General features: G+C 44.6%; 1 pseudogene; it reads left to right on the forward strand.

The window, feature by feature from the left end:
• Positions 1–7,409: 7,409 nt before the first annotated feature.
• On the forward strand, positions 7,410–9,358 carry LOC148112649 (uncharacterized; annotated as a pseudogene).
• The last annotated feature ends 1,415 nt before the right edge of the window (positions 9,359–10,773 follow it).

The following is a 10,773-nucleotide window of genomic DNA, read 5'->3' on the forward strand; positions in this document are numbered from 1 at the left end:
GTCCCCTTTGAAGATCCACTTTCGTTTCTTATGAAGACACATCCTACAAAGAAAAAAAAACACCTCCTGCATCTTCCCACCCTTTGCCCCATAACTAATCCCTCCCCCCGTTTCTTATGGCAGCTGAAGCAGGCAAAGCTGAGGCTGACACTCCGCTTCTCCCTATTTTGTATTATACACTGGGTGTGGTTTTGTGTTTTGTCTTTAAGTAAAAACTTAATAAAAAAAATGTTTTTTTAAAAAAGATGGCACCATATAGTAAATGGGGTAAGTTATTGCCATGAAAAACCACAGTTGTAATCATTGATTTTATTTAGGAGAGTTTTGCACCTCCTTATTCATCCATCCATCAAGGTAGCTTGCAACTGATTACGGTAATTTAAAAAAACATGAAGAAAACACCAGGTTACAAACATAGAATATGTATGCCAGGCGTCTACAACCCACTGCTCTGGAGCTGCATGTGGCTTTTTTCAGCCCTCAGCTGTGGCTCCGTTGGCTGATCCCACCCCTGGCTAGCCCCACCCCTCCCCTTCCAGTCACTCCTCACCTGGCCTGAGAAGGTAAGGGCGATGGCAGTGGATGGAGACTCACTCCATATTCCAGAGCAGGAGTGAAGCACCTCTTTACTTGCCTTTATGCAGCAACAGCATTCTACCTTTGTTGCGGTACATTTGCGCTCAAGGCAGCCCTTGCTTCCTGCCACTTTGGGCTCAGCACTGTAAGCTGCTTCAGGCTCAGAGCTGTTGCCACCTCCATGGCCTGCCTGCTGCTCTTGCAACACCTTGCGCAGCCCAGTGAAATTTAGCGTGCTTCACAATAGGGGGGATGGGGTCCCCTCCTCCTCCTGGAGCCCATTACAATGCGGAGCCATAATGTGACCCTGTCCCACTTGCCCCTGGCAACAGCAGCAGCATCAGAGAGACACACACAGAGAGACAGAGAGAAACACAGAGACAGAGAGAGACAGACACAGAGAGATAGAGAGAAAAAGACAGAAACAGAGACAGAGACAGAGAAACACAGAGAGAATAGTGGGGGGGGGGGAGAGACAGAGACAGAGAGAAAAAGGTGAACAACACATCTGAGGCCAGGTGTGGCAAAAGGTGGCTGGGAGGGGAGGGATGAGGTGGGTTTGGGCATGGCAAATAATTTAACAACTGGTTCTCTGCCCTAATGACCAGCTGGATAGACGTGGCTGGGGTGAGTCATGTGACTGGGTGGTAGTGACTGATGTCAAGTTAGCCACACCCACCCAGTCACACTGGTTGTTAAATTATTGGCTCCCTGTGTTTTCTTTTCTCTGGGAAATGGGGCTAAATGGCTCTTTGAGTGTTTAAGGTTGCAGACCCCTGTGCTACATTAAGCTTGTGATGGATTTGCTGTAATCTTGATGATGATTGGGTTTTCTTCCTAAAATTCCAGTTTTGCTTTATGACCCTGCAGTTCATAACTCTTGAAACAGGGAATCAACAGTCATTAATTGCAGGGTGTAGGGAAAAATGAATAAATAGCTTTTAACCAGTGGTGAAATGTAAAATTTGTTACTACAGGTTCTGTGGGCGTGGCTTGGTGAGGGGGGTAATGTGACTGGGTGGGTGTGGCCAACTTTTTTTTTTTTAACTTTTAAAACCATTTTTTCTACAACCTCTTCAGCTGAAGAGGTTGTAAAAAAAATGCTTTTAAAAGCCTCTGACAATCCCAGCTGAGCCGCGGGATCATCAGAGGCTTTTTTTTTTTTTTTACTTTTAAAAGCATTTTTTTCGGCTGAAGAGGTTATAGAAAAAATGCTTTTAAAAATAATAATTAAAAAAGCCTCTGATGATTGCGTGGCTCAGCTGGGCATGTGGGGGGAAGGGATGTTTGCTACCGGTTCTCCGAACCACCCACCGCCATCGTTACCGGATCGGGCGATCCAGTCCGAACTGGGAGAATTTCACCCCTGCTTTTAACTGTGATGTGCCAGCTTTATTTCTGGAAGGCCAAACTATAGTTTGTTTACAACTGACTCTGGCAGCCTGTAATTTCTTCAAAATGTGATGCATTTTAAGAGGCAGCAAACATTTCCCTTATTGTTTATGCTTGCCCCAGTATTTGTTAGGTTTTCACTTAGATTTCCAGTTCCTCGATTGATTGATTCAGCTAATGAGGTGTTTGCAGCAAACATGTTTCAAGACTAATCTCACTCCTTCCAAAACAAAATCTTAGAAAACAGTGAGTCAGACAAGTATCACTGCATTGAATATTTTTTTCAACTTTTTTCAGTCTGCAAAATAATGAAACATCAAAACTCAAAGACACTCAGAAACCAGACTCATGGCATCAAGAATGGTTTACAAAATATTTTTCTTTCTGATGGAAACTGTTTCTACAATAATCAACATTGCCATTATTAAACATATTGTTATTAAACAATATGTTTAAGTGATATCCTACAGAATAACAAGGAAAGAATCATAGGTAACAAGCAGCTAAAATAAGAGATTCAATAGTAACTGTTAACATTGCCATAAAGAAAAAAATATTTTTAAATGATTAATTTATAACTAATCTGGTATTCAGCAAATTCCAGGTAAAATGGATTCTTAGTATATGTCTATGGAGATTGTCAGACATCCAGGATATGGTTGTCCCAAATACTGTATTTTCCGGCGTATAAGACGACTTTTTAACACATGAAAATCTTCTCAAAAGTCGGGGGTCATCTTATACGCCAGGTGTCGTTCTCCTGTAACCAGGCAGACCAGCCCGAAAGGCTCTGACGAGCCTTAAATGGCTCTGGCGATCCCAGCTCTGGCGATCCCAGCTCTGACAATCCCAGCTGAGTTCCCTGCAACTCAGCTGGGATCGCCAGAACCATGGTTCTGACGGTCCCAGCTCTGACGGTCGATCCCAGCTCTGACGATCCCAGCTGAGTTCCCTGCAACTCAGCTGGGATCGCCAGAACCATGGCTCTGACGGTCCCAGCTCTGACGGTCGATCCCATCCCAGCTGAGTTCTCTGCAACTCAGCTGGGATGGCCAGAGCCAGGTAAAAGATAAAAAGTTTTCCCCCTCCAGCTTGCTTACCTCAGCTGCTAGTCCCAACGCCTTGCTTCGCTTGCCTGAATCTATTCCATCAGCAATCAGCAATCAAGCAAGCAGGGAGTTGTGGACTTCAACTCCCAGAATTCCTCAGCCAGCAAAGCAAAGCTGGCTGAGGAATTCTGGGAGTTGAAGTCTACAAGTCTTAAAATTGCCAAGGTTGGAGACCCCTGTTCTATTGGGTAAGTTTTTTTCCCCTTTGGGAGCTTTAAAAAAAATAGTCAATTGGGTATTTTTAGTTGTTCTTTTTTAGACCTAGCCATTTAAAGTTTAGGAAGTTTTAAATTTAGCTTTCATATAAAAATAAAAATAAAATAAAATAAAATAATATTTGTGCAGCTTTCTGAGATTTAGTGTGTTTCTGTAGTGTTTCACTCTAACTACACAAACACACAAAATCTCACAAAGCTGTATGTGGAATTTTGTGTGTGTAAAGTGTGAAAGTTGGTTTTTTGGACTTTTTGTGGCTGTGTGAGGTTCCTGCTTGTTGCAGGGGCCATTTTGGGTCTAGCACAGCTGCTTTTACATTGTGGGTGAGCCAGTTGTGTTGTGTGTGTGTAGAGTGTGAAAGTTTTTTGGGGAGGCTTTTTGTGCTGTGTGAGGTTCCTGCTTGTTGCAGGGGCCATTTTGGGTCTAGCACAGCTGCTTTTACATTGTGGGTGAGCCAGTTGTGTTGTGTTGTGTGTGTGTAGAGTGTGAAAGTTTTTTGGGGGGCTTTTTGTGGCTGTGTGAGGTTCCTGCTTGTTGCAGGGGCCATTTTGGGACTAGCACAGCTGCTTTTACATTGTGGGTGAGCCAGTTGTGTTGTGTTGTGTGTGTTTAGAGTGTGAAAGTTTTTTGGGGGGGCTTTTTGTGGCTGTGTGAGGTTCCTGCTTGTTGCAGGGGCCATTTTGGGTCTAGCACAGCTGCTTTTACATTGTAGGTGAGCCAGTTGATGTTTTTTAATTTTTATTTGGTGTGCATTGGAAGAGGGGTAGTCTTATATGGCGAGTATAGCCCAAACCCTATATTTTAACAGGAAAAGTTGGGGGTCGTCTTATACGCCCAGTCATCTTATACGCCGGAAAATATGGTATATGCTTTTTCAAGAGGCATCTGGAGCTTCTGGTTTTTCTTTGAAGATATTTTGCTTCTCATCCAAGAAGCTTCTTCAGCTCTGACTCGATGGTGCAGAATAAGCCACTGTGGCGCAGTGGTTAGGGTGCAGTATTGAGGGCTACTTCTGCTGATTGCCGGCTGCCTGCAATTTAGCAGCCCAAATCTCACCAGCCTCAAGGTTGACTCAGCCTTCCATCCTTCTGAGGGTAAAATGAGGACCAAAATTATTGTGGGCAATATGCTGACTCTGTAAACCGCTTAGAGAGGGCTGTAAAGCAGTGGTTCTCAACCTTCCTAATGCCACGACCCTTTAATACAGTTCCTCATGTTGTGGTGACCCCCAACCAGGCGTGGGTTCTAAATTTTTTTACTACCGGTTCTGTGGGTGTGGCTTATTTTGTGGGCGTGGCTTGGAGGTCATGTGACTGAGTGGACGTGGCTAGCTGGTCATGTGACCGGGTGGCCATGGCTATGTGTATAGGGACTACTCAGAGGGCTGAAAAAAGTGATTTCTGACAGGTCCTCGCACTTTTGACTGGTCCTCACACTTATGACCATCCTCACATTTATGCCTGTGCAGCATTCTTAACAACCGTGTCACTCATTTCACAACTGCTTCTCTTCACCATGGTGACAAGATAGGGCAAAAACATAAATTGTGAGGACAGTCGTAAGTTCGAGGACTGGTCAAAAGTGCGAGGACCAGTCAAAAATAACTTTTTCAGCCCTCTGAGTAGTCCCTGTACACAAAAGGACTACCCAGAGGGCTGAAAAATGTGATTTCTGACAGGTCCTCGCACTTTTGACCAGTCAAAAATAACTTTTTCAACCCTCTGAGTAGTCCATATGCATAAAAGGATACAGCAATAGAGAGGGATGAAGGAAGGGAAGGGAAATTAGAGTAGGAGTGAAGGTAAGAGAGGGAGGAAGAGAGGAGGAGAAGGAGAAAGAAAGAGGAAGTAGGGAGAAGAAGAAGAGGGGGGAAGAGAAAGTAAGAAAGAAAGAAAAGACAGAGGTGGTAGGTTTGAGGAGAAAGATTGCTGTACAATAAAAAAGATGAAAGGGAAGAAAGCCAACCCCAAACAAATATTAAGATATTAAGATAAAGAATGAATTGTTAAACTTTAAAGAAGAAAAAAGAACAAATAGCAATAAATAGCAATAATTAGAAACACACATACAAACATACAATGTATTTTCTTTGAAATACATTTGGCCGGTTCACAAAAATTTAAACAGTTGTAGGAGGTTAGCACCCACCCCTTTCCTAGAAGAATGAAATATTTTGGGAAATATTAAAAAGGCAGAATATTATATTTTCCTGTATGAGAAATGGAGAAGCATATTTTACAGACAAAGCAACTCCCACCTTCCTGCCCCCCACCCTTTGTTAATGGGCCAGAGGCAGAAAGTCAATCCTTTGTCAAAGGACATTTGCAACACAATAGCAACAGAAACTAACACAATGGGCCCCATCAAGCCATGTGATCCTGTCCACCATTAAACCATCTTTCCAAGCAGTCTCCATGTTTCCAGTGTCTTTTTCCCCACTTGGAGCAGAACCCGGAAGGATATTTCTTCCAACACAGTATTTAGTCATTTCAATTAAATTTACAATTTTTATATTTCCTTTTTACCATATTTATTCCTCATCTATTTTTTAAAAAAACCAATATTACCCTTCATCCTCATCTCTAATCTTAATCAAATTCAATTTTTCCCTTCTATTCTATATTATACCCCTTCCCATTGTCATCTATTTTTATATCCATCCTCACATTGATTAATTATGTAATACAGTTGTTTAATACAAATTCAACATTTTAATATAAATCAATTAGTTATATAACTACCTTTTTTGTATATTAATCAATATGAACATGAATATTCCAATTATTTCCATGCAATCCAATTTCTTACAAATCAATTAATTATATTTACCAATAATAATAAACCAAATAATTTCCCCCATATATTCCTCCAAACCACAACTTAACCATTTCTGCTTTCAACACAATATGCAATTAATAGTATCTCAATTATTACAATTCCCTAGTTAAATAGAGCTTTTTTTCTTCTGTGTTTTAAAATCTTGAACCTCCTCTTGCCCTAAATTTCCCATTGTTTGCAGTTTGCACCTACCTTTTTTGGTGAGGAAAAAGAAAAAGAAATCTCTCTGCCTCATTTTGTCACGTTGCAGCCAAGACCCTGCTTACTTTCAATTTCGCTTTTTCAGCATAGCTAGGGGGAAAAAAATCTGCTCCAGGAATTTACCTCTTTGCAGCTAGCTAGCAACAGAGCCCTCCGCAAAACAGCTGAGAGTAGGGCGGCTCTTTGAAGCCCCGCAGCAAGAATTTAAAGTTTTTTTCCCCTCTAGCCATCAGCTGGGACTCCGGAGGCAGCAATAGATTGGGAGTGGGCGGGGTAAGCGAATGGCGACCGGGTGATCCAGCAGAGGCAGAGGTGAGGGTGAGTGAAGGTGTGTGGGGGGGGGGGTGAGAGAGGGCTTTGGCGACCCCTGTGAAATGGCCGGACCCCAAAGGGGTCGTGACCCCCAGGTTGAGAATCGCTGCTGTAAAGCATTATATAAGTGCTATTGCTGTTGCTATAGTAGGGAATGGAAGGATTTATACTCCTTGCAGACAGTTGATCATTTGCATTCTTTTACCAAGTTGTTAAGGCTATCTGGAGGTTTATCTGTTTCATCAGGGTCACCTGAGTGGTGCAAATGGAGATTGGACTGGAGATAGATGATGTTGTATCTCTCCCCCTCTGTTGAGAGAAGGCTGCTCAATTTTGACATAATGACCTCTTTGACCCCTTTCAAACCAGTGGTCCTCTGTCCAAAAATGTGTACTTTGCTGTCTTCAAAAGAGTGGCTTTTGTCTTTTAAATGCAGATGGATTGTTGAATCTTGCCCTGATGGGTTTGTTCTCCTATATTGTGCCATGCATTTATGAAGTAGTCATTTTGTTTCCCTAATGTTGAGGCTTCCTTAAGGTGTACTGCATAGTCCAGGAAAGCTAGACTATTTTCCTTAAGATCACACAGGAACATGTTAAGAAAAATAGTCTAGCCTTCCTGGACTGTGCAGTAGACATTAAGGAAGACAGAAGCCTTAACGTTCAAGTTTACAGAAAACTCACACATACAGATCAATGTTTACATTTTGATTCTCGCCACCCACTGGAGCACAAAATGGGAGTCATCAGAACCCTACATCACCGAATGGAAGATGGAAAAGAAAAAGAACTAAAACATATCAAAGAAGCCTTCAGAATGTGTGGCTATCCCAAGTGGGCCTTCATCAAATCTCAAAAAAGCCTGCCTTTGTGCTACCTTCTGCTGAATGCATACCCCCAGGCTGGGGATTTTATCCCAACCAGGGGTGGGTCCAGTGCCAGTGGTATCCAGCACCGTCTGCTCCAAGTTTCCAGGGATCCCCATGGCTTCAATGTGGCCCAATGATCCCGGCACCATAGGGGGGACTAATCCAGCAGCTGAGTGGAGTCCCCCCCACTCTCTGCAGCCCAGCAAGCAGCTCAGCAGCTGGGCCCCCTCCCCCAGCAGCCAGCTGGAGTCCGGCAACCAGCAGCAGCTCCGCCACAGGTTCCAGCTCAGCCACCCATTGCCAGGCCCCCTCAACCCATGAGGCCAATGCCACCCTGCTTCAGAGCAATCTTTGATGGTATGCCTGCCAAACTGGCTTACTTCTTCAGCAGGGTCTGGGCTCATGTAGATCAATATGGAGACCAATACGAGTCAGACCGGGACTTGGTATTGGTGATTTCTGATGGGATGAATGAGGGGGAGGCTTCTGAATGGATAGCCCAACTGCACAATGAGGGCGCTGTGGAACTAAATGATGGCGATGGGTTTGTTGCACTGCTCCGGGCCAGATTTGAAGACCCATATCAAATAAATGAAAATGAAGCCACACTAAAGGTGATGAAGCAAGGTAATCGACCCATAAAAGACTTTGTATGGGACTTTAGACAAATAGCAGGGAACCTGGGGCATTGGCCAGACTGCATACTCCTATACTATTTTAAAGAGGCCATTGACCAAGAAGTCAGAACAGCCTATGGCGTCCGGGTGGTGCCTGAGCGACTGCACGACTGGTTTACCATGTCCATAGCTCTAGACAGAGAAATCCACCCCCACCACAAAATCCCAGCAGAGAAGCATCCTTGGAGAGCTTTAGCTAGACGGCCCCTTTCAAAGCCTGCTGAATTCACCTCCCCTCAACCGGCAGGGGTGATTAAATGCTATCAGTGTGGACAACCAGGACATTGAGCTTCTGAGTGCCGGACCCCTGACCCAGTTCCACAGTAATGTCCTGCCACAGCTGCACAAGGCAGAAGGGCTCCAAGGAAGGCCCCAGACACCAGTCGATTCACCAGACAAGACGTAGAGGTTTCCCTCCCCACTGAAGAGAGCGAGGAACCTCCGGCCAAAGAAACCGCTCCCGGTGAGGCTAGCAGAGATGAAGACCCGATGGTGAGTTCACTCATCCCCCCCTTTCAATTAAAGTGAAACTGGTGGTGCCAGAGAAAGGGAAGCAAGGAGAACTGCCAGCAATAATAGATACTGGCTGCACCAGATGTTTAATTGGACTTCCAATTGTTGAACAATTGGGGATCAAAACAACAGCCTTAAAGCGCCCAATTAAATTTCACCAGGTGGATGGGACGTTAATTGGAGGGGTCCCCACCACCCAAATTACAGAACTGGTTAGATTAGAAATCGGAAGACATCATGAATTTATATGATTTATAGTAACCCCAAAGATGTCAGAATCTGTCATACTGGGCCTGGCTTGGCTGGACAAATGGGCCCCCACCATCAAATGGGAAGATGGATACCGGAAAATCATAATGGGGGTTGGCCTACTACCCCCTGCCCCTCCTCCCCAGGAATAGCCCACCCATAAGGGCCAACTGCCAGAAACAGCAGTAGCTTGTTCAGACAGGCCTCCAGGCGAACCTCAAATTCCTAAGGTTTATGCAGACTTAGCTGAAGTGATCAGCGAGAAGGAAAGTAACCTCCTCCCCACTCATCGGCCCATGGATTATGCCATCGAATTAGAACCGGGAGCCAAGTTGCCAAAACCCAGGATGTACTCCATGACACCTGCTGAAATGACCGAGTTGAGGAAGTACATTGACACCAGCTAACCAAAGGGTTCATCGAGCCTGCAAAATCCAGGGTGGCTACTCCCGTATTGTTTAAAGAAAAGAAAGATGGGGGGCTGAGATTGTGTGTCGACTTTAGGGGAGTAAATTGCATTTGCATACAGAATACCTACCCCCTACCACTAATGAAAGACTTGCTGAACCATTTGTCAAAAGGCAAGATTTTCACCAAGTTAGATGTAAGGGAAGCCTACTACCGGGTTCGCATAAAGGAGGGAGACAAATGGAAGACTGCTTTTAACTGCCCCCTGGGGAGCTTCCAATTCCGGGTCATGCCTTTTGGACTACAAGGGGCCCCCGCAGTCTTCATGCAACTGATCAATGAAGTTCTGCATGAGCTCCTGTATAAGGGGGTCCTTGTTTATCTGGATGACATTCTTATATTCAGCGAAAATATGAAAGCACATGTCAAATTAGTCAGGCAAGTGCTGAAAAAACTCCTAGTGGCCAAACTAGGTGTCAAAATGACAAAGCTGTCAAAATGCAAGTTCCATAAGGAATTCTTGGACTACCTGGGATCCAGGGTGTCAAATAAAGGAATCGAAATGGACCTGGGGAAGTTGAAGGCAGTGCTGGACTGGCAACCCCCATGAACCCGTAAGTAACTTCAAAGCTTCCTGGGGTTTGCAAATTTTTACAAACAATTCATCCCTTCCTTCACTGAGGTTGCTCTCCCCTTGACAGAATTACTAAAAACTGGTCCGTCTCCCACCAAGCCAAAACCTAGCCAACCCCTAGCTTGGACAATGGACTGTCAAAAATCCTTTGAACAATTAAAATGCCTATTCGCAGTGGAGCCGATCCTCCAGCACCCTGACCCAAATAAATCCTTTGTGGTCCAGGCTGACGCGAGTGATGTGGCGGTGGCTGCTATTCTATTGCAAAGGAATGCCCAAAACGAACTAATGCTGTGTGCTTACATATCGAGAATGTTAACGGACACTGAGTGCAGATGGGTGGTATGCGATGGGCTCTCCTATCCTGGAGACACTTCCTAGAGGGAATTAATGAGCCTTTTGAAGTGTGGACTGACCACAAAAATCTCAAGGTGCTGAAGACCCCATGGAAGCTTTCCCCCAAGCAGGTTTGCTGGGCTCAGTATTTCAAACACTTTAACTTTAACCTGAAATACATTCCGGGGGGGAAAAACCTATTAGCCGATGCTCTCTCCCATAAGCCCCAGTTTGACAGCCAACAAGAAGTGATAGTTCATGCCATGATCTCTGAAACTCAGCCAGCAGCCCAAGCCTGGCGCAAGCCATGCCATGGTTCCAACCTCCCTGAAGACAAGTTGACAGCAGAGCTAAAAACAGCGCTCTCAACTGATTCCTGGTTCAAGGAAAACCAGACGAACCTAATCCTAAGAGAGGGATTGACTAGTAAGGGGAGTAAGATTT

This window comes from Pantherophis guttatus, chromosome 8, assembly GCF_059756535.1.
Source record: "Pantherophis guttatus breed Tessera chromosome 8, ASM5975653v1, whole genome shotgun sequence".
In the NCBI taxonomy this organism is placed as follows: Eukaryota; Metazoa; Chordata; class Lepidosauria; order Squamata; family Colubridae; genus Pantherophis; species Pantherophis guttatus.